Consider the following 24020-nt stretch of genomic DNA (forward strand, 5'->3'; position numbering starts at 1 on the left):
GAAATTATGGGGAAAAGGGATACAGATAGGGTAATAACAGAGTAACATTTTTCCTAGTATATGTTTGGTACAGATTTGATTTATAGAACATGCTATTTAATTAATTTATTTATTTTACCTCTGATTTTAGATTCAGGGAGACATGTGCAGGTTTGTTATTGAGGCAAATCATGTGTCACAGGGATTTGGTATATGGATTATTGCATCACCCAGGTAGTAAGCATTGTACTTGATAAGTATTTTTCCTGATCCTCTCCCTTCTCCCACTATTCACCGTCAAATAAACCTCTGTGTCTGTTAGAACATGCTATTTTCTTCTTCTTTTTTATTTGTCATTTTCAGGGAAAGAACATTTTTTTAAAATCTTTATAAGGAAATAAAATAAATAAAAGGGAAGAGAAACATAAAATACAAACAGAAAGAAATGAATAACATAAGACACTCAACTGAGAAATAAAGAACTAACCCAATTAATATTTGAATCTTGTAGTTTGACTATATACTTCCTGGCTAAAATAAGTGGCATTAGCATTTGGTAGGTTAGAGTTTCAGAGGCATAGTTTAGAGGTTCTGAAACTTCTTAGTACATATTCTAGGATTGAGCAGATAGGTAAGTGAATTGAGCATGGTGGAAGTCAGGTTTGTTATTGTCAGAAAAGAGTATCGTATCACGAAATAGGAAGGGTAAGCATTGGGAGCAGCAATCCATGACGGGCTCTGGGCATCCCTGGGCATCATTGCTGGGTGTACCAGGAATGCAATACCCTTACCACTTTTCATCCAGGCCATTCCTCAGCATCGGATATACAAGCAGTTTTGAGAGATGAAGTCGTGACTCTACAAGACAAAAAACATGTTTGCTTATTTTGCTACAAAACAGTAAGTTCCGCAGCTGTGCCATGAATCCATGGTGTCTCCAGTACTCATCTGTGGCCCATGTACCATCCCCATGGGACCTGAGAGCAAGAGGGCCCCATGCAAATCATGTTGCTTGCTGTACTGTGAGTAAAATGTCCTTTGTCTCTGACTCAGAAGTCTTGTATCTTTTGTCAGCATCCGTGAAAGAGTGGCAGGCTAACTCATTAAAATAAGGTAAAATCAAATTCTAAGTCTGAAAGACATAAAATGACATACAGTACTTTATTAGAATTGGAGGGATGGGGATGAGCTCTTAGTTATAAAGATAGATAAATAATAGATAGACAGATAGATGTTGGTTTGTATGTATAAACAACTGTTTTTGCAAAGATCTCCTAGCTGTATATGCTGAGAGTAGCTAAGAACAACATCCCAGTAGACTGCTACAGGTTCACTTAGCCCTTAGTTCTTTGTTTATAAATACCATTCCTCTCTAAAAAGAACCAGGGCTCCCTGGAGAACTGCCTAATTAATTATTGGGCATGGAATGAAAAAAATACAAGATGAACCTTACTGTGTCAGAAAGTAAGAAGGTGCTCAAAGAATGAGGGGGACATGTGAAAAGGTCATAGGAGTCTGTTTGAAGGGCATCCCACTGGTCAAAGATAGGATAACTCTGGGATCAAAAGCATGGCAGTAAAGAATTATGACCCACTGATATAAAAAATGATAAATGGGTAAATCAAGGAATTACTTATAGTATAATGACAGCTAATACATTTTAAAAGAAAAATGGAGATACAAAATCAACATTTGGCAACAAACATAGTAATTGTTCAGACAAGAAACATCTGCGAAAGCTAAAAACTAATGGATGCAAGTTGAGGAGAAAGATAATATTTACATAAGCTCCAAGTATCCCCTTCATAAAATACTTATTAGTGACAAAGTGAAAATGGTGACTCTACGATGGAGAAACATGTCAGACATCATCTTAACCAAGGGATCAAGATGGAACAATAATGTAGTGTAATGTGAGTTCTCATATCATGCACTAAGTATACAACATGATTTTCATGCTACCCTGCACAAAACATGTAACTGAAATGTACCTCTGAGGAAACATCAGAGAAAACATGAATCATATTCTTTGTAATAAGTGATCTGTGTTCTTCAAAATGTGAAGATCTTTAAAGACAGTTCCAGGTCAAAAGAGACTGAAGGTGCACAACAACTAAATAAAAAGAAGAAACCTTATATTAGATTTTGCACAAGAAACTATTTTTTGTCCTTTCTTTAAGGAACATTAATGGGAAATTGGTAAAATTTGAATAAAGTCTGTACATGAGATAATAACATTATAATAAGTTAATAGCCTAATTTTTATCACTGTTAGGTGGTTATATAAAAGAATTTGTTTTCCAGGGAATATCAACTAAATAATTTAGGAGTAAAGGGATAAATCTCTACAATTTACTCCTAAATGGCTCAGAATATATATATATATATATATATATATATATATATATATATATATATATATATTCTGAGCCATTTATGTATATATATACATATATATACACACACAAACACACACACATATACACAGATGTATGTGTATATATAAATTTGTTATACTAACACATATATATTATTATATAACAAATTTATATACATATATGTATAAATACAATATAGGTATTATATATATAATTTATGTATCTATGGAGAGAGAGAGAGTAAAGAAAATGTGAAATGTTAACATTTGGGGACTTTCAGCGAGGAATTACAGAGATTCTTTGTACATTTTTTTTTTTTTTTTTTTGAGATGTAGTCTCACCGTGTCACCCAGGCAGGAGTTCAGTGGTGTGCTCTTGCCTCACTGCAACTTTTACCTTCCATTCTCAAGCAATTCTCCTTCTTCAGCCTCCTGAGTAGCTGGGACTACAGGCATGCACCACCATGCCTGGCTAAATTTGGTATTTTCAGTAGAGATGGGATTTCACCATGTTGCCCAGGCTGGTCTCAAACTCCTGGACTCAAGTGATCCATCCACCTTGGCCTCCCAAGGTTCTTTGTATAATTTTTGCAACTTTTTAGTATGTGTGAAATTGTGCTTTCTAAAAATGTTTATAAAATTTCCTTTCTTGCAAAATTCAGTAAATTTTTTACTTCTGGATTTAGTCAATAAGTTTTAGTAAAGTTTAAGTAGTTAGATTGAAAAGAATTATTTCTAATCCTGGCTGAGCACAGGCTTGATAATTTAATCTCTCTGAGCTCCAAAGACACATAATTGCAATATTAACATATATACACTTATTTTCCTCATATACTTAATACTTTTATATAGCAAGCCTAGATTGAATCCTGACTTGTTTTTAAATGAAAAGTTTATGCCAGGAAATTGAAGAGAGAGATCTGATTATAACCTCAAACTGCAATTCTTAATCTCTGGTTCATGACATACTAATCCAAAGTATTGCAAGTGACTTATTTCCCCAAATATTTAAAGTAAAAATTTAAATGATAATTTTTTTGCAGAGTGGAACATGGTTATTGTCATACTAATCTTCTTGGTGTTTTGGTAAATTTTCCTGAGTTGGGGAGAAAGGTTTGGATTACGGCCAGGACACTGTGCCTTGCACCAGCAGTTGATGCTCCCATCTGGGACTCATCTGTCATTAATAAAAGCAGTATGCATGAATTACGGCAGTGCTTTATGTCTCTGTAAATATTGGGTTTCATCAAAATATAACTGTATGCATGGGAAAGAGTGCATCCATATTTGAACATCATCTGTCATGGATTGTTTGAGGAAATAATATTTTTAAATTATTGCTCCAAAAATGCAAATGGTTTGAAGACACCGTAACATGTGGTTCATAAATATGTTCATAACTGAACAAGGTTTATGTGGAACATTTCAGTAGTTGTAACAGATAGAAGTAAAAAGTGATAAATTTTGCTATTTTATCACTTACAGATAAAATAATTTTCAGAAAGAAAGCATTTTGGAGATAAAGGTAACTACAACATTTCCTGGAAATAGTTCTGGTTCATTGCAGATAATGTTTCTATAATAACTGTAAACAGCCACATTGGATTTGATAATATACCACCGATGCAAAAGCATTAGTGCAAAGGAATACTTAGCTCCTTTAAATTAATTGCATTTGTATAAATGGAATTGATCTGGTCAAAGGGTGTTTTAATGAACGAGATTTTATATTCAAGAGTGAACATAATCTTTTGGCTCAAGAGTCATCTAAATGAAAAAATGATTGATTCACCAAATTAGGGCTGAATTTATTTTTGTATTCTTTAGAGATGAGGAGCTATTAGCCACATTTATCTCATTTGAAAAGTCTACTCCATCAAAATTAACTTTTATCATTACCACCTACTTCAAGGGATGCTTTTCTAGTTGTTTTCAAATATAAATTTCCTCAGGAATATAAATAGGTTTACTTAGTGATGATTCAATTTGACATGGAAACTCACTTAGATCTACTGGAGAATACAGAAAATCTATTATATTTGTCTTGGTCATAAGGAATTGTAGTAGTTAGTAAAACAAACTATATTCACATGAAATAGAGCATATTGCAGATAAATAGTAAAAAATATATACTAAATCCTAACAGATGCCAAGAATTTTGGTTCTTTACTATTCTCTCTATTTTTGTGTGGTGATTTAGAGAGACTGAAAAACTAAGCCACCTTCTCAGAATCAATTACTGTGTATTGGATTAATAATTTCGAACATTTGTAAACAGTTAACAAAATAGAAGACGGGGAATTTTAAAATGTGCTCTAAGGCATGGATATAATTTACATATTTGAAGGTTATTCTAATTTTCATGTTAGAGTTTGTTGAGCATTCTGTAAAAAGCACACATAGCTCTTTTTAACATCATGGAGGACAAGTGCATTGATTCATGCCTGTAATCCCAGTGTTTTGGGAAGCCAAGGCAAGACGATTGCTTGAGCCTAGAAGTCTGAGATCAGCCTGAGCAACATATGAGACCCTGTCTCCCCAAAAATAATCTTAAAAATTAGCCAGGCATCGTGGCCTGTAGTTCTAGTCACTTGGGAGGCTGAGGTGGGAGGTTTGCTTGAACCCTGGAGGTCAGGGTGGCAGTGAGCCATGCATGCACCACTGCACCCCAGCCTGGGCAACAGAGAGGACCTATCTCAAAAAAATAATAATAAAACAAAATCATGGTTATATTTGAGCCCTTTTAAATATGGTTATTTTTTGTCAAGGTACAATTTACTGATACAATACTGAGATACCAGGGACTGGATTGAGGCAGAAGGAACTCTGTGTAGTTTCAGTTGTGTAGAGTGAAGGGACAGGTAAAGTAACTCACCCTCTGTCACCACAGCGGGCTTACATACCACATTTGTCTCCTGCAGCTAGACCTCAGATCGAGTTGTTTTTCTGTTCCTTTTAGTCTGTAACCTCCAGTTACCTTCCAAATACTAGAAATCACAGGCATGGCAGTAGAACCCCAAAGCCCTCAAAAAGCCATGAAGAAAATATCCAGACTCAGACTTGTGGCAAAAAATTAGGAGCAGGTCCAGATTTTGTGGGTCCAGAAACTTTTACAATTGGGAGAAAATTCTTTAAAAATGCAAAATATAAAACCCAAAATTGGGAAAAAAGTAAATATTTATTTAGAATGAGTTAAAAAATCTTCCTCAGTTACTTATTATAAAAGTTGATGAACACAAATATTAAAAATGCAAAAAATCAGTATTTTTATTAACTCCCTGATATGCCTTTATCAGATTTATTGAGGTATAATTGTATTTAAAAATGCACATGCTTAATGTATACAATTTGAAGCATTTGGACCTAGGCACATAACTGTGATACCATCATCAAAATCAAGGTAACAAACACATCATCACCTCCAAAATTTCCTTATGCTCCTTTATGTGTGTGTCTGCGTGTATATGTATGTGTGTGTGTCATATATCATATCAGTGCTTACTCTGAGGGCTACATCTGCATTCTTGGCTTGTTTATTGTAGTTGTTAATTTTAATTATATATTTTTAAAATTTCATGAAAGATTACATTGTTGTTTTGTAGACTTAACATGAGTTTACAGTCTTAAATTTTCAGGTGCACAATACCAGTGTTATTTATAGGCACTATATTGTACAACAAATCTTCTCCTGTTTCTTCTTCTTTTCTTGTTCATAAAGATATAAAAATATAAGAACCATATTTAGCTTCATGAAACAGGCTGTGAGCAAATCTTGCTCTTGGGCCATAGTTTGCCAGCTCCTCTTTTGGTAGTTATACACACACAGACACACACACACACACACACACACACACACACACGAATACACTTCACATAGAAATATATATATATTTCACATAGAAATATATATATGTTACGCATAGAAATACATGTTTCATGTAGAAATACATATATGTTTCATGTAGAAATTTATATGTTTCACATAGAAATATATATGTTTCACATAGAAATATATGTTTCACATAGAAATATATATATATATAGTTCACATAGGAATATATAGTTCACATATATATGAGATATAGATATTCACATAGATATATAGAAATATATATTTAATATAGCAAAACCTTATTTTATCATACCTCACTTTATTGTGCTTCAGAGATACTGCATTTTTGACAAATGAAAGGTTTGTGACAATTCTGCTTCCAGCATGTCTATCTGTGCTATTTTTCCAACAGCATATTCTCACTTTGTGTCTTTGTGTCAGATGTTTGTAATTTCCTCAATATTTCAAACTTTATTATTATTATCATATTTGTTATGGTGATCTGTGTTCAGTGATCCTTGATGTTGCTATGGAAATTTTTTTGGAGTGCCATGAACTGTGCCCATATAAGATGGTGAACTTAACAAATGTTGTGTGTGTTTTGACTGCTCCACCAACCAGTCATTCCTTTGTCTCTCTCCATCTTCTTGGGCTTTCCTATTCCCTGAGACACAACAGTATTTAATTTTGGTCCATCAGTAACCCTACAATGCCCTCTAAGTGAAAGGAAGTCACATGTCTTTCTCTTTAAATCCAAAGCTAGAAATGGTTAGTGAGAAAGGTATGTTGAAAGCCAAGATAGGCCAAAAGCTAGACCTCTTGCAAAAAAATTTGGCCGACTTCTGAATGCAAAAGAAATGTTCTTGAAAGAAATTAAAAGTGCTACTCCAGTGAATATATGAGTGATAAGAAAGCAAAACAGCCTTATTGCTGATATGGAGAAAGTTTTAGTGGTCTAGATAGAAGGTCATACTTGCCATAACATTCCCTTAAGCTAAAGCCTAATCCAGAGCAAGAACTAACTCTCTTACCTTCTATGGAAGCTGAGGAGGCCACAGAAAAGAGTTGGAAGCTAGCAGAGGTTGGTACATTAGTTTAAGGAAGGAGGCCATCTTCATAACGTAATTGTGCAATGTGAAGCAGCAAATAGTGATGAATCTTTCTTTTATCCCTTTTAATATGTGCATTTAAAATTATTAAAAAATTTCAGCTTGTTAAGAAATAACTGAAAAATAAAAATTCACATATTTAAAGTATGTTTTTAGCCATATTGGCCAGGCTGGTCTCGAACTCCTGACCTGGCCTGGGTGACTCTGTCTAACAAATAAATAAATAAATAAATAAATGAATAAATAAATAAATAAAGTATATATTTAAAGTGTACAACATGAAGATTCGATACAGGTGATGAACTGTATAGTGATTACCACAATCAAGTTATTTAACATATTCATCCCTCAAGTCACATAGTTTCCCTTTTTAATTTTCTTTTTTTTTTTTAATGAGAACTCTTAAGATAAACTCTCTTAGCTAATTCCAAGTATACAATATTATTAACTATTGTCACTATGCTGCACATTAGATTCCCAAATCTTATTTTTATAACAGAAAGTTGGTACCCTTGGATCAAAATAAAGTCATAAAATTTTATTTAAGTACCTCTTTTACTGTATCTCATGAGTCTTTTTTTTTTTTTTTTTTTTTTTTTTTTTTTTTTTTTTTTATGAGACAGGATCTCACTGTCAGCCAGGATGGAGTGCAGTGGCATGATCTCGGCTCACTGCAACCTCTTGTCTCCAGGGCTCAAGCAATCATCTTGCCTCAGCCTCCCAGGTAGCTACAGGTGCCCACCACCATGCCCAGCTAATTTGTGGTAGAGACGGGGTTTCACCAGGTTGGCCATGCTGGTCTTGAACTCCTGACCTCAGGTAATCCGCCTGCCTCAGTCCCTCAAAGCACTGCGATTTACAGGCATGAGCCACCGCACCCAGCTATCTCATGAAATTTTATATGCTATACCTTTTTCACTACTTAATTAAACATATTTTCTAATGTCTGTTTTGATTTCTTTTTTGGTGCATGTATTAAACAGACATTTATTGCTTCATTACAAAGCAGGTGGGGATTTTTGTAGCTTTCTTCTCATTATTTTGTCTTAATTCTGCTGTAATCAGAGAATGTAGTCTGAATTAGTAAATACTTTGATAAGACTTAAATTATGGCCCAGCATATCGTTAATGTTGGTAAATTTTCCATTGCACTTGAAAAATCATTCATTTCCTTGTTGTTCAGTGTTCTATGTTATATATATAGAATATAACATACTCCATATATGTTAACTAGGTCAATTAATAATGATATTCAAATATTTTCTAACCTTACTGAATTTTTTGTCCCATTATTCTGTCAGCTTTTGAAAGTTGATTTCACTTTTATTTCCTTCCGTTTACCATTCTGAAATGCCCTTCTTTAACTTTTACAATGCTCATTTCCTTAAAGCATACTTTTCTGATCTTAGCATAGGTAGATGAGCTTTTTGTTAGCATTTTTTATAATATACATTTTCTGTTCTCTTACTTAGAATTTTATATGTTCTTGTATTTAAAATGTGTTTCTTCTATGTTGCATATTGCTGGGCTTTCTTTTTTATTCAGTGTATTATATTTCTTATTTGGTTTATTTAGTGTAACTTATATTTATTGTAAATTCTGATATAGTTGTGCTTATGTCTTACAGTCTATTTCCATCTGACCCCCTGAGTTTATGGTCCTCTTCCTCTGTATTCTTTTTTCTTTAATTAATCAAAAGTTCTATTAGTGTACTAATTTCTTATTAATTTGTTAGTCATACATTCTATTAGAAGGCTATACCTGCATTCTTGGTTTATCAATTGTCATGAATTTTAATTACATGTATATTTTAAATTCCACAACATATTACATTGTTGTTTTGTACAGTAAATGTTCACTTAAGTTTGGGTTTAACACTAAAAAATTAGAGAATAGGTCAGGTGTGGTGGCTCACGCCTATAATCCCAGAACTTTGGGAGGCCAAGATGAGTGGATCATGATGTCAAGAGATCAAGACCATCCTGGTCAACACGATGAAACCCCATATCTATCAAAAATACAAAAATGAGCTGGGCATGGTGGCACATTCCTGTAGTCCCAGCTACTCAGGAGGCTGAGGCAGGAGAATTGCTTGAACCCAGGAGGTGGAGGTTGTGGTGAGCCGAGATGGTGCCATTGCACCGCAGCCTGGGTAACAAGAGTGAAACTCCGTCTCAAAAAAAATAAAATAAAATAAAATAAAATAAAATAAAAAATAAAAAATAAAAAGGAGAATAATGACTTTAGAATAACTTTATTTTTTTTATTATTTTATCTAAATTTTATTTACATACCATTTGTCTTTCCTTTTCTCAATCAGAAACCAAGGCCACAAGCAAAGATCTCAATATTTAAAATGTCAGTGCAAGATACCTTCTTTGTTTATGAAGTCCATTTTAAACAAAATGAAATTATACACATATAAAAATGAATGTTTTAAAAAAATAATTTTAACATTCACTTTTTAGTTTTAAGCAGTGAAGATCGATATACAAAATTTTTCATCTTAAAATACTATCCACTCATTTATAACAAGACATCTAATAACATGTAAGCAGAATATGCTTCAACTGAGGTTAAGTAAAAGATAAACATAATTGTAAATAAGCAGTAAATGTTTAAAAGGAATCTATGAAAACTTTTAACTCAAAACCGTTGAAAATGCAAAATCACAGTTCTTGAAGATAACAAGTTAATGGAGACATTTTCTCATAATGGAGAACTGTTTAACCTCAGTGATATTGAGTTTGAATGAAGCATAAATTTATTATTGATAATTTTAGGAAGGCTGGTCCAGTTCCTTCTCTTCATTTTAAATTTCTAATCTGGGGCCAGGCACAGTGGCTCATGCCAGTAATCCCAGCACTTTGGGAGGCCGGATGGGTGGATCACCTGAGGTCGGGAGTTTGAGAACAGACTGACCAACATGGAGAAACCCTGCCTCTACTAAAAGTACAAAGTTAGCCGGGCATGGTGGCACATGCCTGTAATCTCAGCTACTCAAAAAGCTAAGGCAGGAGAATTACTTGACCCTGAGAGGTGGAGGCTGCAGTGAGCCGAGATTGCACCATTGCACTACAGCCTGGTCAACGAGACAGAAACTTCATCTCACAAGAAAAAAAAGTTCTAATCTGTATTACTGCCTAAGCAAAAGCATCACTGCATGAGCAGTGAAGAACTGTGGTTTAATTCATTTGTCTTGTGTTTTCAAGCCCACCTGTGTCAAACTGTCAGGTGTTCATGCTTGGATATGTTAGTTAATGTGTTATTGTCTAGGGAATGACTTTTACTCAATAACTTTTCCTGCATGGCTCTTTAAAAACCACTTATTGGGTTCTCTAAAATCTCTAGCTCCTTTGTTAGTGATTACTGAAGACAAAATTATCTCGTAAAATGGAGAGATCAAGTCAAATTGGTTTCATCTAGTTCTAAAATCTCCCTTACCCCTATGTTCACCCTGTCAATACACTTCTCTAATGCAATGTAGGGAATGGTCCCTGTGCCCAGCTCCTCATTTTCAAAATTAACATCTTCAAGTATTTAACCTTCTTGGCTTCCCTTTTAAATTTTGGCTTATCAAATATATATTTTCAGAAGCAGTCCCATATTAGAGCCTAAATTATAAGGAAAAATAAGCACTTGTATATAATTATCAAAATATATTCTCATAGTTTTGAGCCAAGTAGAGAAGTCAATAACAGCTCTGTAATTTTAAAAAAAATATGACCACATATGAATCTGTGTTGCTCAATCTGTTTTCACACCATCGTCCACACTCAGAGGCCATGGGCTGAGACAATTGCTACTGCACACTAATGCCACGTGGTAAAACAGCCTGGATTTATTAAAATTTCTGATATTTTGTGCATCTCAGATCTTTTTGTATTAATTTTAGTTTTTAAAAATGTTTCCTTAAAATATTATTTATGTTGATTACTGGAATTTCTAGCACCCTTTAAAATTTTGTGCCCCATTAGAGTGCCTCATAGGCCATACCCTAAGCCCCATCCTGAGCTGGAACCCTTCCCTTGAAAATTAATGTCTGAGCATTCAGCATGGTGAATTTCTTTGATCTCTCCCTTTGAGGAGAGAGGAGCACGTACTTCTTTCTTCACTGAGTTCATCTCGTTGATCATCATCATCTCTCTCTGGAGAGGCTGCAGACGGGAAAGGAAGATTTTTCCACTCAATCATTTGGCAGGTCAACCAAACTGCTCTCCAGTGGTTTCTGCATTTTCCTCTCATTTCCCTTGCTTTGGGCTCCTCCTCCTGGACCTCCTTAGCAGGTTCTTTTTCCTCTAACCTGCTCATTCCGTGATTTCACCCCAGATCTCTTCTCTGTCCCTCCCCCTTGCTACGCTTTCCCAGCTTTCTTGTCTGCCTCAGCTTCCTGCACCTCTTTTCTACTTGGGAACATCATGCAGCTGCCTGGTGTCCTCATGTTACCCCCATGCCAGGCGATGCTCCCAGGCCTAGGGGCTATGAGAATGATGACGCTTAATGACAGAATGTTTAATACACATTTAATCCAAATATTAACTAATGTGCTTTATAAGTGGCCTAGTGCAGCCATAAAAAAGGATGAGTTCATGTCCTTTGCAGGAACATGATTGAAGCTGGAAACCATCATTCTCAGCAAACTAACACACTAACAGAAAACCAAACACTGCATGTTCTCACTCGTGCAGTGGGAGCTGAACAATGAGAACTCATGGACACAGGGAGGGGAACGTTACACACTGGAGCTTGTCATGGGGTGGGAAGCTAGGTGAAGGACAGCACTAGGAGACATACCTAATGTAGATGACGGGGTGATGGGTGCCGCAAACCACCATGGCACATGTAAACCCATGTAACAAACGTGCATGTTCTGCACATGTACCTCAGAAATGAAAGTATAATCAAAAAAGTGGCCCAGATCATTACTTTTCTACTTTTTTAAAAATTAGAGGGTTAGGGAAAGGATCCAGTTTATAGCCTAGAGGAAAGGGGTGGTTCCTTAGTAGAAATAGAGAACAGTTTATCAGTGACTGTTTCTAAACACCATTTCTCTCCTTAATCAAATGAGTTTTTTGAGAATCTCAAAACCAGAATTTCCTGTAACTTTGTAAAGAGAAAGATTTCGTACTCACTAAACATACTAATCATATAGATTCTAAATGTTATTATAAATATATTTAATTTCCTTTTAACTTTTTAAAGTGCATATTACAGTTGTTTTACATCACTTAAAAGCATTCTATTTTATAATATAATTACTATAGTAAATGATTATCATCAATTTTTAGAATACATTGTACAATTTTAAAAATACTTGTAGCTCAGAATCACAGGTAAAATATTTTTCACTAATGTTGTTTTTTCCAATATACTGTCTGTGTTACTCACAATCTAGACAAACCTGAGTAAGTGGCTAAAATTCCTGTTTCTCAGTTTCCCCACTGCAATAATGAGGGTACACGATTGATACCCACCTCCCAGGGCTGCTACAGGGATAGAGTGAATCAGTGAGTACAAAATGCCTGTATCACTGCAGGTTGCACAGCAGTGCCCAACCCAACAAGTATTAATCATCATTTTTATCATTCTTAGTAGGGTTAATATTAATAGGGGTTTTTTGTGTGAAAGTAAATTTGTCTTCTTTTTTCTAAATTATTTCTCACATTGAATAAGTTGGATCATTCTGAATTCAAAACAACTCAATTATTGCATTAATCCCTTTACTTGGTAAAACCAATGAATAAAAAGGAGTATCACAACACAACCATAAAAGAAATTATTGTTTGTTTTTACTTTTCATTAAAGACCAGGATTTTCAGGGACAGGTAGGGTTTCAAATAACAACTTTGTCTTATTATGAAGTAAAAGTAAGTGATGCAGAGTTTAGAATATTCTATTTGTTGTAATACATTTTTTTAAGATTGGAATAGTTAGGATATCTGTTAGGTAATAGGATGTCTGTTGTGTCCCTGACGGACACAAAATTCTAAAGTTTTGGGTAGGGGTTTTCTGACTGGGAAGAAAAGCATCTTATGGTCCTTGAAGTTTAGACGAGGTGATTTTTGCTTTGGGGAAAAGTACAGACAAAAAAGAAACTTAAAAATAGAACAACCTCATTCAGGATGATTCCACTCACTTAGTTGTGGAAAGTTAGAAATGGCAGTTTGATTTCTGCATTATGTTATGTGAGACAGTGTGAACACATACACGCACCCACTAGTTAGGGTAGAACATTTAAACTATGAGCCTCGGCATCTCTAAAACTTATCTTCTGTCTTAATTCCTTTCAGGTCAAAAATTTTTTCAGACTTATTTTCTATGGAATATATTTCTCATTTCCCACCTGAAAGATGATATCTTATTGTATACAATCCAAATGACTTAGTGAAACACACCATCTCAGTGAAATACTAATGTTCTATACATTTATCCTGATATATCCTTGGATAAAGTCTTAACATAACTGAATAGTGTGAAGCATAAGGTCTTAAGATAACTGAATATTTAAGTTTGAGGCACAAGAATAACTGGCATTCTTTTTCAAAATGAAATTACTTTGTTTAAAAGAATTATTAGAAGAATTTCTCTCTCATATGGTTTTAGCCTGTCTATCCACACATCAAGTATCAGGGATAACTGTGTCTTTCTGCCAATTGAGTACATAGGATAATAGAGGATTATATTTTATCAAAATAATAAAGATAATTACTACTTATTTTATTGAATTTTTAATGTTCAATTTCTATATATTGATGGAGTACAAGGTGATGTTTACTACTTATTAAGGGCTTTTTGCATGTCTACGTGCTTTGTCTATTTCAATTTCTACAATAATTCTGTGAGCTAGGAATCACTATGCCCATTTTATTGATGAGGAAACTGAAGCTCAGAAGGTTGCACAATGCGCTCAAGGCCACAATTCATAACCTGAACCCAGATTCTTCTGACTCAGGGTCCCATATTTTTAACCACAATGCCACAGTACAGAATGTTCTTTACCTAGAAAAATTTTTAGAATTATCTATTAATGTACACAGCTGTTTTAACTATTCTCCTCACTATTTCTCTATATAATGAATGCTAATGGCTTTTAGTGAGAAGATTATAAAGCTTCATGCAGGAATTCACTTTGACATCTAACACTAATAATTCTTTGTTATAATAATTTTTTGCTGAATTACAAGTAGATTATTTTTGCCTTTTTAAACTAAACTTAATTATTTTTAAACATAAATTAAAAGTAAAAGTACATGATAATAGGTAGATGATCTATTTATTTCTAAGAACAGTGTCTATGCAGTACAAAAATCATCATGAAGACAGTTTTTTAGGACTTTTCATGATTATTTATGGAGGTTGCCTGAGCGAGAGTCCCAGAGAGAGTCATGCTGGCAGTAGTACCTGTAGGCACAAGAGTGTCACCCTCAGAAGAGAATGAAACGCTCGCCCCAGGGAGGGGAGGAGAAAGAGCTTACCATCTGTTCTCTGGAGCTTGCAGGTATAGATGAAGGAGAGACTGGTGTCTGCTTTTCACATGAATATTTCTGAGAATCACACTTGCCGGAAGCATTCATAAGAGCATGGCAAGAGGGGCAGTTGCTCTCTTGTGCCAGGAAGAAGATGGAGGTAACCCCATCCCTTCATTTTAGTTCTCCAAAGTTCTCAAAGCTGTAGAAGATGACTTCAAGGTTCTATGTTTCCTTTTGTGAAGAAATCTGAGTTTATGGGAGAAGGAAGGAGACAAGGTCCCACCCAGGAGATAAGTAGACAAAGTAAGATAGAGGCCCACGAGTGAGCCTAAGGCATAGGTGGGTTATAGGGATACGTGTCTGTGTCTCACTAAGAATGTTCTAAAGATCATCCCAAGGAAGTCATCCACATCATCAGCAGGGAAACATCTAAGGCAATGACACCACCGGCAGCAGAAAAGAAGAGTTTGTGCCGGAGCAAGACTGGGTCACTAGATGAAGCCCGCGTGGCACCAGAGTTGCCTCCCCAACACCAATACGTGGCCAGGTCTGCTAAACCTGAAGATTCTTTACTGTCCCTTTTCTCCTCTCTGCCATATCCCAAGAAAAACTAGATCAGAAGAGAAAGAGAAGAAGGTGTATAAATAAGAGAAGTCCACATACTTTCACCTTCCCCTGCATCTTCTCCAAGACCCTGATGTGAGAGGAGAAGAGGAAAAACAGACATTGGCTTTTCCTCACTTAGGTTCCTCCTTGATAGGAAAAGGAGACAGTCTTAGATAAAATTTGAGATAACAGCTTCAAAGATGCCATTATGTGATGGGAAAGAAATACTAGACAGAGTCTTGTTAAAGGTAGTGATTGGAGAAAAATCAAAATGTTCAGTTTTGACCCCCTTGAGTTATCTACTCTCTAAGCCAGGTACATTTACATGAGGCAAGATTTAACACTATGTGAATTTTGCCTTTTTTCATCCCCTAAGGCTTTGGTACTGCACTTAGCACTTTATTAGGATTTTAGTTTATGGTATACATACTAAATATTAAATTTATCACTTCTTGGTTGGGCTGATGCCCTATAATTTACACAGTGCCAGGTAACATAGACACTGTAAGGAAGGTATATACAATAAGGCTTCCTTTCCAAGCATTTACAATTGTCTAGGGGTAATATATAAGCACTTAAGTTATCCAAAAAGACAGGAGTCAATTAACAATGTTAATTCTGCCAAATTTAGAAGAAGCATATTTTAAAGAAAATATTGCATTTGTGCAATGTTAGAAAAAATTAAATACTATATGTTAAACCTTGTCATATTTTCTTCAGTCAACTTCTGTATGTTCTCTTCAAGTTGATATTTTATGTGTTAGATTTGGTAATTTACTTTAATTATTATCATCAATTTTACCTATGAGAGTGCACAGAACACCAATGAAAAGAATGTGTTTGACAATCTCTACAAATGGAAATGTCTTTGTCAAGAGACAAACTGAAAAGGCCAAAGCCCACTGGTTTGCTGTTTCTAGAATCTGAAGTTCAGACAAAAACGACTCTGGATCAGGCCTGGTGGCTCATGCCTGTAATCCCAGCACTTTGGGAGACTGAGGCAGGCAGATTGCTTGAGGTCAGGAGTTAGCAACTAGCCTGGCCAACATGGTGAAACCCCGTCTCTAGTAAAAATACATAAAATTAGCTGGGGATGGTGGTCCATGTCTGTAGTCCTAGCTACTCAGGAGGCTGAGACAAGACAATTGCTTGAACCCAGGAGATGGAGGTTTCAGTGAGCTGAGATTAAGCCACAGCACTCCAGCCTGGGAAACAGAGCAAGACTCCATCTCAAAACAAACAAACGAACAAACAATTGACTCTGACCAGTGCTTGCTGATGCGACATCTGTCTTCTGCATTTGCTTTAGGAGATGCTCTGTTACCCTTTCCTGGACCACCTTGATTCTGATACCTTGCCTGGACAATCTCTTATTGTTTGTCATCTGGCTTTCTAGGTACTGTGTTCTCTTCCTGTCATCCTAGACTTCTTTTCCTTATCTGAAGCAGAACTACACTAATTTTGAAACATGCACACAAGCATACCTAGACCTAAAAAAACTTGAATTATAGTGACCAATATATCCTTTTACATTCACCTGATTTAAGTAACACTGTTAATGAGGAAATCATATCTAACATGAAGTCAAGGTATTCTTACATCCAGAAATAATAAGCTTTTGATTCACTTGAGAATATTTTGAGCTGACGTCAAGGCTTTTAATATAATTTTGTTGATACGGGAGCATCATATGATGAACAAAACATTTGAGAATGTTGAGGTATGCTCTCAAATATGTTAATATGATCAGATAAAATTTAGTCCTCAAACTGGAACAGAGCAGTTAAGGTAGCATGCACTGGCGGATAATCAAACCCAGGCTCTCTAATTAAATTGTACTGCAGCTGATAACAATGCAGTTGATGATGCCCAGTGTATTCCATGCTTGTCACAAATTGCTGTTCCTTATGAAACAGAGCAGTAGCTTTCCACTTGAATATTTTCCAGAGCAAAGGGGACTGCTCGTATATGCACATATGCTCACAGGTGCTTGGTAGCTCTTTCTAAATATTTTTAAATGAATGTTTTAACACACAGAGCTAGCTATGGATTTTTTTCTGCAATTCAGCATTGTCAAGTACCCCATTATTTGCAAGATTAAAGTCAGAAAGTTGTCATAGCCTGTCTCCACCAGGAATATATATGTACATATATATCTTACACCACTTTTCACTTGTCGTGTATCTCAGTGGATGAGAATACATTCCTAATACTGAGTTCTAACTCTTGTAAGGTAGCTACATTTTAAGCCATTATGTCAAACAAATGTCTTTACCACTCTAAAAGATCTATCCAAATATGGAATGTGCTGCCTTAAGAGAGCTCTTCTCAATGCCAGGGAAGTACGAGGTACACTAGGTAGTCATGTAGCTATTATGCTGAATTGTAATCTCAGGTACTAGGTGATGGTTAAACATTTTTAGTTGACTCTTAAGTCCCATTGGTAAGAGCTGAGTCAGAGAGCACAGAAGCTAGAGGTCTGATTGGTTGGCCTACATCATGCTGGCAAAATTCAGTGTAAATAACAACTTCTACATATTTTTCTCAGAACTGGTTCCTAAGAGAGCAGAAAATCAGCTATAAGAAACCATGGCTAAAGAGTTAAAGGCCTCAGTACTTAAATTTTTATACCATGTTTATCTTCAATTCTAGATCACCTTAACAATAATCAATTGATCGGGAAGAATTTGTCTAATGTAAACTATATGGTCAACAATCTAAAGGATTATTCTATGAAGAAGAAAATCTGGGTTCTAATTTATACTCTGTTCTAGCTGATGGAATGGTTCGTTTCCCCTAGTATATTCTCTTATATCACTATAGACCCTTTCCCAAAATGTTGATCACAATTTAAAATTTTACCTCTTAAGTGTCTATTTGATTAGTGACCGAATCCCTCCATCAGACTGAAGTTCATGAGAAGAGAAACTGTCATTTTTTGGTTTGCATCGTATACATGGCATTTAGTACAGTACCAGCCACAATGTGAATGCTCAAACATTTAACAAATACATGATTAAATGAATTTAAACCTTCTGGGGCTCAGTTTCTCCATATTGAAAATAAAGAGATCCTTGTATCATGTTTAAATGCTGCTCAAATTTCTTACATATTTAAGGACTGTTGACTGCCATTTTATGGTCCGTACTCTTCAGAAGCTTAAAAATGATTTAGAAACAGAGGCATGTATGAAATTACTAGAGAAAGAAAGATACAGCCAACAATCAAGCATTCACTTGTAGGTTACTGAGCTCAGAAAATGAATAAATACATTATTGTTTTGCATGATGGATGCATTTGAATATGGAAAGGATATAAGAAGATGTTTTCAAGTTAGCAGTAGAATAATAACAAAGGGAAGAAGACATGCAATAGCAAGGATGAGACGTGCAAGGTACTGTGAAGATTTTCTCCATATCTGCATGTCTGTATGATTAAAATTTCCAGCTTATTCTATTAATGTTTATTTCTCTATCTAATTAAATAATGAAGTAACTGTCATAGCCTAGATATTTGGGACTGGCTTCATCAGAATTGTTTAATTGTATTTACAGGTTCCTGGAAGTTCAGATTACAAATATCACATCCCAGATCTTGAACAGACCAAGTGACAATGCAATACTCCTAGGAAGAAAAAAATGGCCACCCCCGTCATGCTGTGCAGAGGCTGATTTTGACAAAAGAGATGTTTGCCTCCTTTCAAAGATAAAGGGAAAAACTTCAAGTCCTTTAATTCTGAAAAGTAGGTAGCTAGCAACAGCTTATAATAGTCTCTAAAATGACAATAAAGAAAATTCCAATTGATTTAATGATTAGAAGTGAAACTTGAAGTCAAGAAATTCAAAGCCTCTTTACAAAGCCATGCCCTTCACATTTATTTAAGAACCTATGTGATCACAGGCACACATTGTACAAGTCCAGCATCTTTTTGCTTATCCAAGAGAATATACAGCCACATGGCACAATGCTTTTGATTAATACCACTGAAATAAAAAATGAGAAATTTAAGTGGAAATAACAGCCAACTAAATGCACACACAATAATAAAGTGTTCCATTTGTTTAAGTGAAGAATAAGGACCCTTCCTTATTTTAGGTAATTTTTTGAAAAGAAAAGGTGACAAAAACTTTTCAACAAGTAAAAGATGATATGTTTGTTCTATAGTTTTGACAGAGGGTACAAAATAAAAACGTCCTGGTACAAAATAAAAATGTCCTGGACATTCAATGGTCATAAAGGAATTCTATGAACAACTGCTTGCCCACAGATTTGATTATTGATTGATAGTAGTGAATTCATTTTATGAAAGATGCCATCTGCAAATATTTGTAAAAGGAGAAATAAACAATCAGAATAGATCCATGTTTATTAAAGAAATTGAATACATAATTAATAACCTTATAAAACATAAAATCCTGGGCCCTCATGGGTTCACTGAGATGAATTCTACTAAACATTTAAGGAAGAAATTGGAGGAATCCTCTAAGATCTCTTTTAGAAGATAAAAGCAGAGGGAATACTTACTAGCTCATTCATTCCATGAGGCCAGCTTATCCTAATACTGAAACTAGGCAAAAATATTCCAAGAAAGGAAAACTACAGACCGGTATCTTTTGTGAACATTGATGCAAAAATTCTCACCAAAATGTTAGCAGTTCAAATACAACAATGTATAAAAAGAATTATACACCATGGCCAGCTGGCATTTTTCACAGATATTCAAGGCTGGTTCAACAATAAAAAAATCAATTAATGTAATCCATCACATCAATAGGCTAAAGAAGAGTCAAATGATCATATCAATAGGCAAAGAAAAAACATTTGACAAAGTCTAACACTCAATCAGGATTAAAAGCCTCAGTAAGCTAGAAATTAAGGGAAAGTTTCTCAACTTAATAAGGAATATCTACACAAGACCTACAACTAGCATTATACTTAAAAATAAGAAAATAGGCACTTTTCCACTAAGATCAGGAACAAGGCAAGGGTGACCCTCTTATGACTTCTTTTCAGCCTCATTCTGGAAGTCCTAGTCAATACAATAAGACAATAAAAAGAAATAAAATTTATACAGATTGGGGAGGAAAAAATAAAACTTCGCTTGCAGAAGGCATTATTAGCTATGTAATAATCTGAAATAATTAACAAAAAATCCTCCTGGAACTGATAAGCAATTATAGTCCAATTGCAGGAGACATAATTAATATAGAAAAGTCAGCCATTTTCCTATGCAAGTAATGAACAAGTAGAACTTGAAATTAATACTCAAATAGGAAAAATATATAGGCATTAAAATAACAAAATATGTACAAGATCTATATAAGGAAAACTAAAAATAAACAAAATAAAAAGACTCAATATTGGATAAAAAGACAATGTTAATGAGATGTGAGCTCTTCCTAAATTGATGTATAGATTCAATATAATCCCAATTAAAATTTTAACAAGTTGTTTTTTGGCTATCAATAAACTGACTCTAAAGCTTATGTGAAGAGGCAAGATATTCAGAATAGCCAACACAGTATTGAAAGAGAAGAAAAAAGCTCGAGAACAGACACTACCCAACTTTAAGACTTATTATAAAGATACAGTAATACAGATAGTGTAATGTTCATGAAAAAACAAATAGATCAATGGAACAGACTAGAGAGCCCCAAAATAAATCCATACAAATATAGTTAACTGATCTTTGACAGAAGACCAGAGAGAATGCAACAGACCAAACACAGTCTTTATAATGGTGCAAGAACAATTGGACATCTACATGCAGAAAAAAAAATGAATTTAGACATCAACCTTACAACCTTCCTGAAAATCAACTTAAAATGATTCAAAGACTTAAATGTAAAATGCAAGACTAGAAACTTTTAGAAGATACTATAGGAGAAAACCTAGATGACTGTGGGTATGGTAATAACTTACTAGATACAACTCCAAAGGCATGATTTCTGGGAAAAAAATGATAAGCTGGACCTCATTAATATTCAAAACTTCCACACTATGAGAGATAACATCAAGAGAATGAGCAGACAACCCACAGACTGGGATAGAATATTTATAAAAGACACATCAAAGGTCTGTCATCTAAGTTTACAAAGAACTCTTCAAACTCAACAATAAGAAAACAAGGCTGGGTGTGGTGGCTCATGTCTGTAATCCTAACACTTTGGGAGGCCGAGATGGGCAGATGCCTTGAGCCCAGGAGTTCAAGACCAGCTGGGGCAACAGAATGAAACCCTGTCTTTATAAAAAATACAAAAAATTAGCCAAGCATGGTGGTGCACCTGTAATCCCAGCTATTAGGGAGTCTGAGATGGGAGAATCATCTAAGCCCAGGAGTTTAAGACCACAGTGATTATGCCACTGCACTTCATCCTGGGTAACAAGTAAGATCCTATCAAAAAGGAATAAAAGAAGGGAGGAAGGAAGGAAGAAAAAAGCGAGGAAGGAAAGGCAAACAACCTGATTAAAAAATAAGCCAAAGAACTTAACAGACATTTCATGAAACAAGATGTACAAATGACAAACAAGCATATGAAGAGATGCTCTACATTATGTCACCAGGCAAATGAAAAGTAACAATGAGATCCCTGTTTGTGTGGCCAAAACCCAGTAAAGTGACAACACCTAATGCTGGGGAAGATGTGAAGCCACAAGAACTCCCATTTATTGCTGGTAGGAATGCAAAGTGGCACAACTTTAAAAGACACTTTGGCGTTTTCTCACAAAATGAAACATACTCTTATCATAGGATCTAGCGAACACATTCTTTGATATTTACCCAAAAGTGTTGTAAAGTTATACCTACACAAAAACCTTCATACAGATCCTTATAGCAGCCTTATTTATAATTGCCCAAATTTGAAAGCAACCAAGTTGTTCATCAGTAGGTAAATCAATGAATAAACTGGTACATCCAGGCACAGAAATATTCGAAAAAAAAATGAGCTGTGAAGCTATGAAAATACATAGAGCAAATATATATGTATATTACTAAGTGAAAGAAGGCAACATAAAAAGGCTACTTACTGTAATGACCCCAAATATATGACATTCTGGAAAAGGCAAAACTATGAAGACAGTAAAAAGACCAATGGTTGTCAGGAGTTGGAGGGAAGAGAAAGATGAGTAGACAGAACACAGGATTTTTAGGGTAGTGTATATATTCTGTGTGTGTACTATAATGGTGGAGACATGTCATTATATATTTGTATAAACCCACAGATTGTAAAAAAACCAAAGTGAACCATAATGTTAACTATGAAGTTTGGGTGACTGTGATATGTCAGTGTCGGTTCATTAGTTGTAACAATGTACCACTCTGTCAGGGATGCTGATAATTGGGAAGGGTGTGCACGTGTCAGAGCAGGAGGTATATGGGAAATCTCTGTACCTTCCTCTCAATTTTGCTGTAAATCTAAAACTACTCTTTAAAAAATGAAAAATTAAAATAAAAAACAAAAAGGCCTCTCCTTTTGGTTCTCATATATGCTTGAGGTATAAATAAAAATATTCCCCCAAATCATTCCTCCTAACAATAGAATTAATTTATAACCTAGTTCTTAGTGCTTGAGGATATAAAGGAGGGGAGTTTTGATTCAGTCTAAATATTAAATGAGTGGGTTGTTAAGTAAGAATCATAACAGTTAATAGTAGAATGATGCCTAAAGTCTCTTCATTGAGTGTGTTTGAATTTGGACTTGGTACAATGACTGAAATTTTGATGATGGGAGAGTGTTGAGATTCACTTGGGGTGGCTGGCAAAATATCATGGAAAATATTAGGTAAACTTATAAATTATAATCTTAAACATTTTGTAAGGCCAAAAGGTTTTACTGGGGCAGGCCAAAGGTGGCCAGCTGGGCCATTAAGTTAGGGAGAAGATAGGAACAATAAGAGGCTTTCACAGTTTAAGTCTGATTACCTCACATCCCTTTGTCTCTATTCTGTTTACTCATGTAAACTTTGTGTTGGATTGTCCCCTCACGGGGAGATCAAAAGGGAATTAATTGTTAAGTGTTTACTCTGGGCATGGAACCTACAGCTTTTATCACTAATAAAACCACTATTTTAACCATGTAACTTATCCACAAGTGTGTTAACTTAGAACCTTTGTTGTAAAATCTGACTGAATAAATATAATGATGGAGAGGGAGTCTTGTTTGATTGTTGCATTTTGCCCTCTGAAAGCAACAGCCAGCCATCCCTAGCCCACTTGAATCACTGTAATGGTGTGAGAATGCATTCATTCATCTGTTGTTGAGTCAGGGTCTGCAGGCCAGACCTCTGCACATGGTGGTTGATGTCTCAGGAGAGATGGGAGATGGAAGATGGAAAGGACTGTGTGAACAAAGGTGTGGGTGCTGGATTTGCTGGTTGCTTAGGGTTTCACAGAGAAGGGCAATCTGGTTGATATGGAGGATCTACAGGAAAGATGGAGAGGGAAGCAGGATTAATTTTCGAAATTAAGATCATGAATAAACTGAAAGAGTAACTTGATTATAAAGTCTTCATCAATATCTACAGATAACTTCGTTTTTTCTAAATGTTAAATTTCTCCATGATCCCTGACATTGTATGAACCAAAGATTTACAATCTTGAACTATCTGATAGTTCAGTAATATATCTGATTTTGGAGAATGCACAC

General features: G+C 35.1%; 1 long non-coding RNA gene across 1 annotated transcript in view; it reads left to right on the top strand.

Moving 5' to 3' along the window:
* Positions 1-2213, top strand: part of LOC141584122 (uncharacterized) — a 70253-nt gene extending 68040 nt beyond the window's left edge. Inside the window, exons 3-5 of the long non-coding RNA XR_012517072.1 lie at positions 131-213; positions 785-1001; positions 1360-2213. This is a non-coding gene — a long non-coding RNA (uncharacterized LOC141584122). The remainder of the gene's footprint in view (positions 1-130; positions 214-784; positions 1002-1359) is intronic.
* Positions 2214-24020: the final 21807 nt, after the last annotated feature.

The sequence above is a fragment of the Saimiri boliviensis genome, chromosome 4 (genome assembly GCF_048565385.1).
Source record: "Saimiri boliviensis isolate mSaiBol1 chromosome 4, mSaiBol1.pri, whole genome shotgun sequence".
NCBI classification, from domain to species: Eukaryota; Metazoa; Chordata; class Mammalia; order Primates; family Cebidae; genus Saimiri; species Saimiri boliviensis.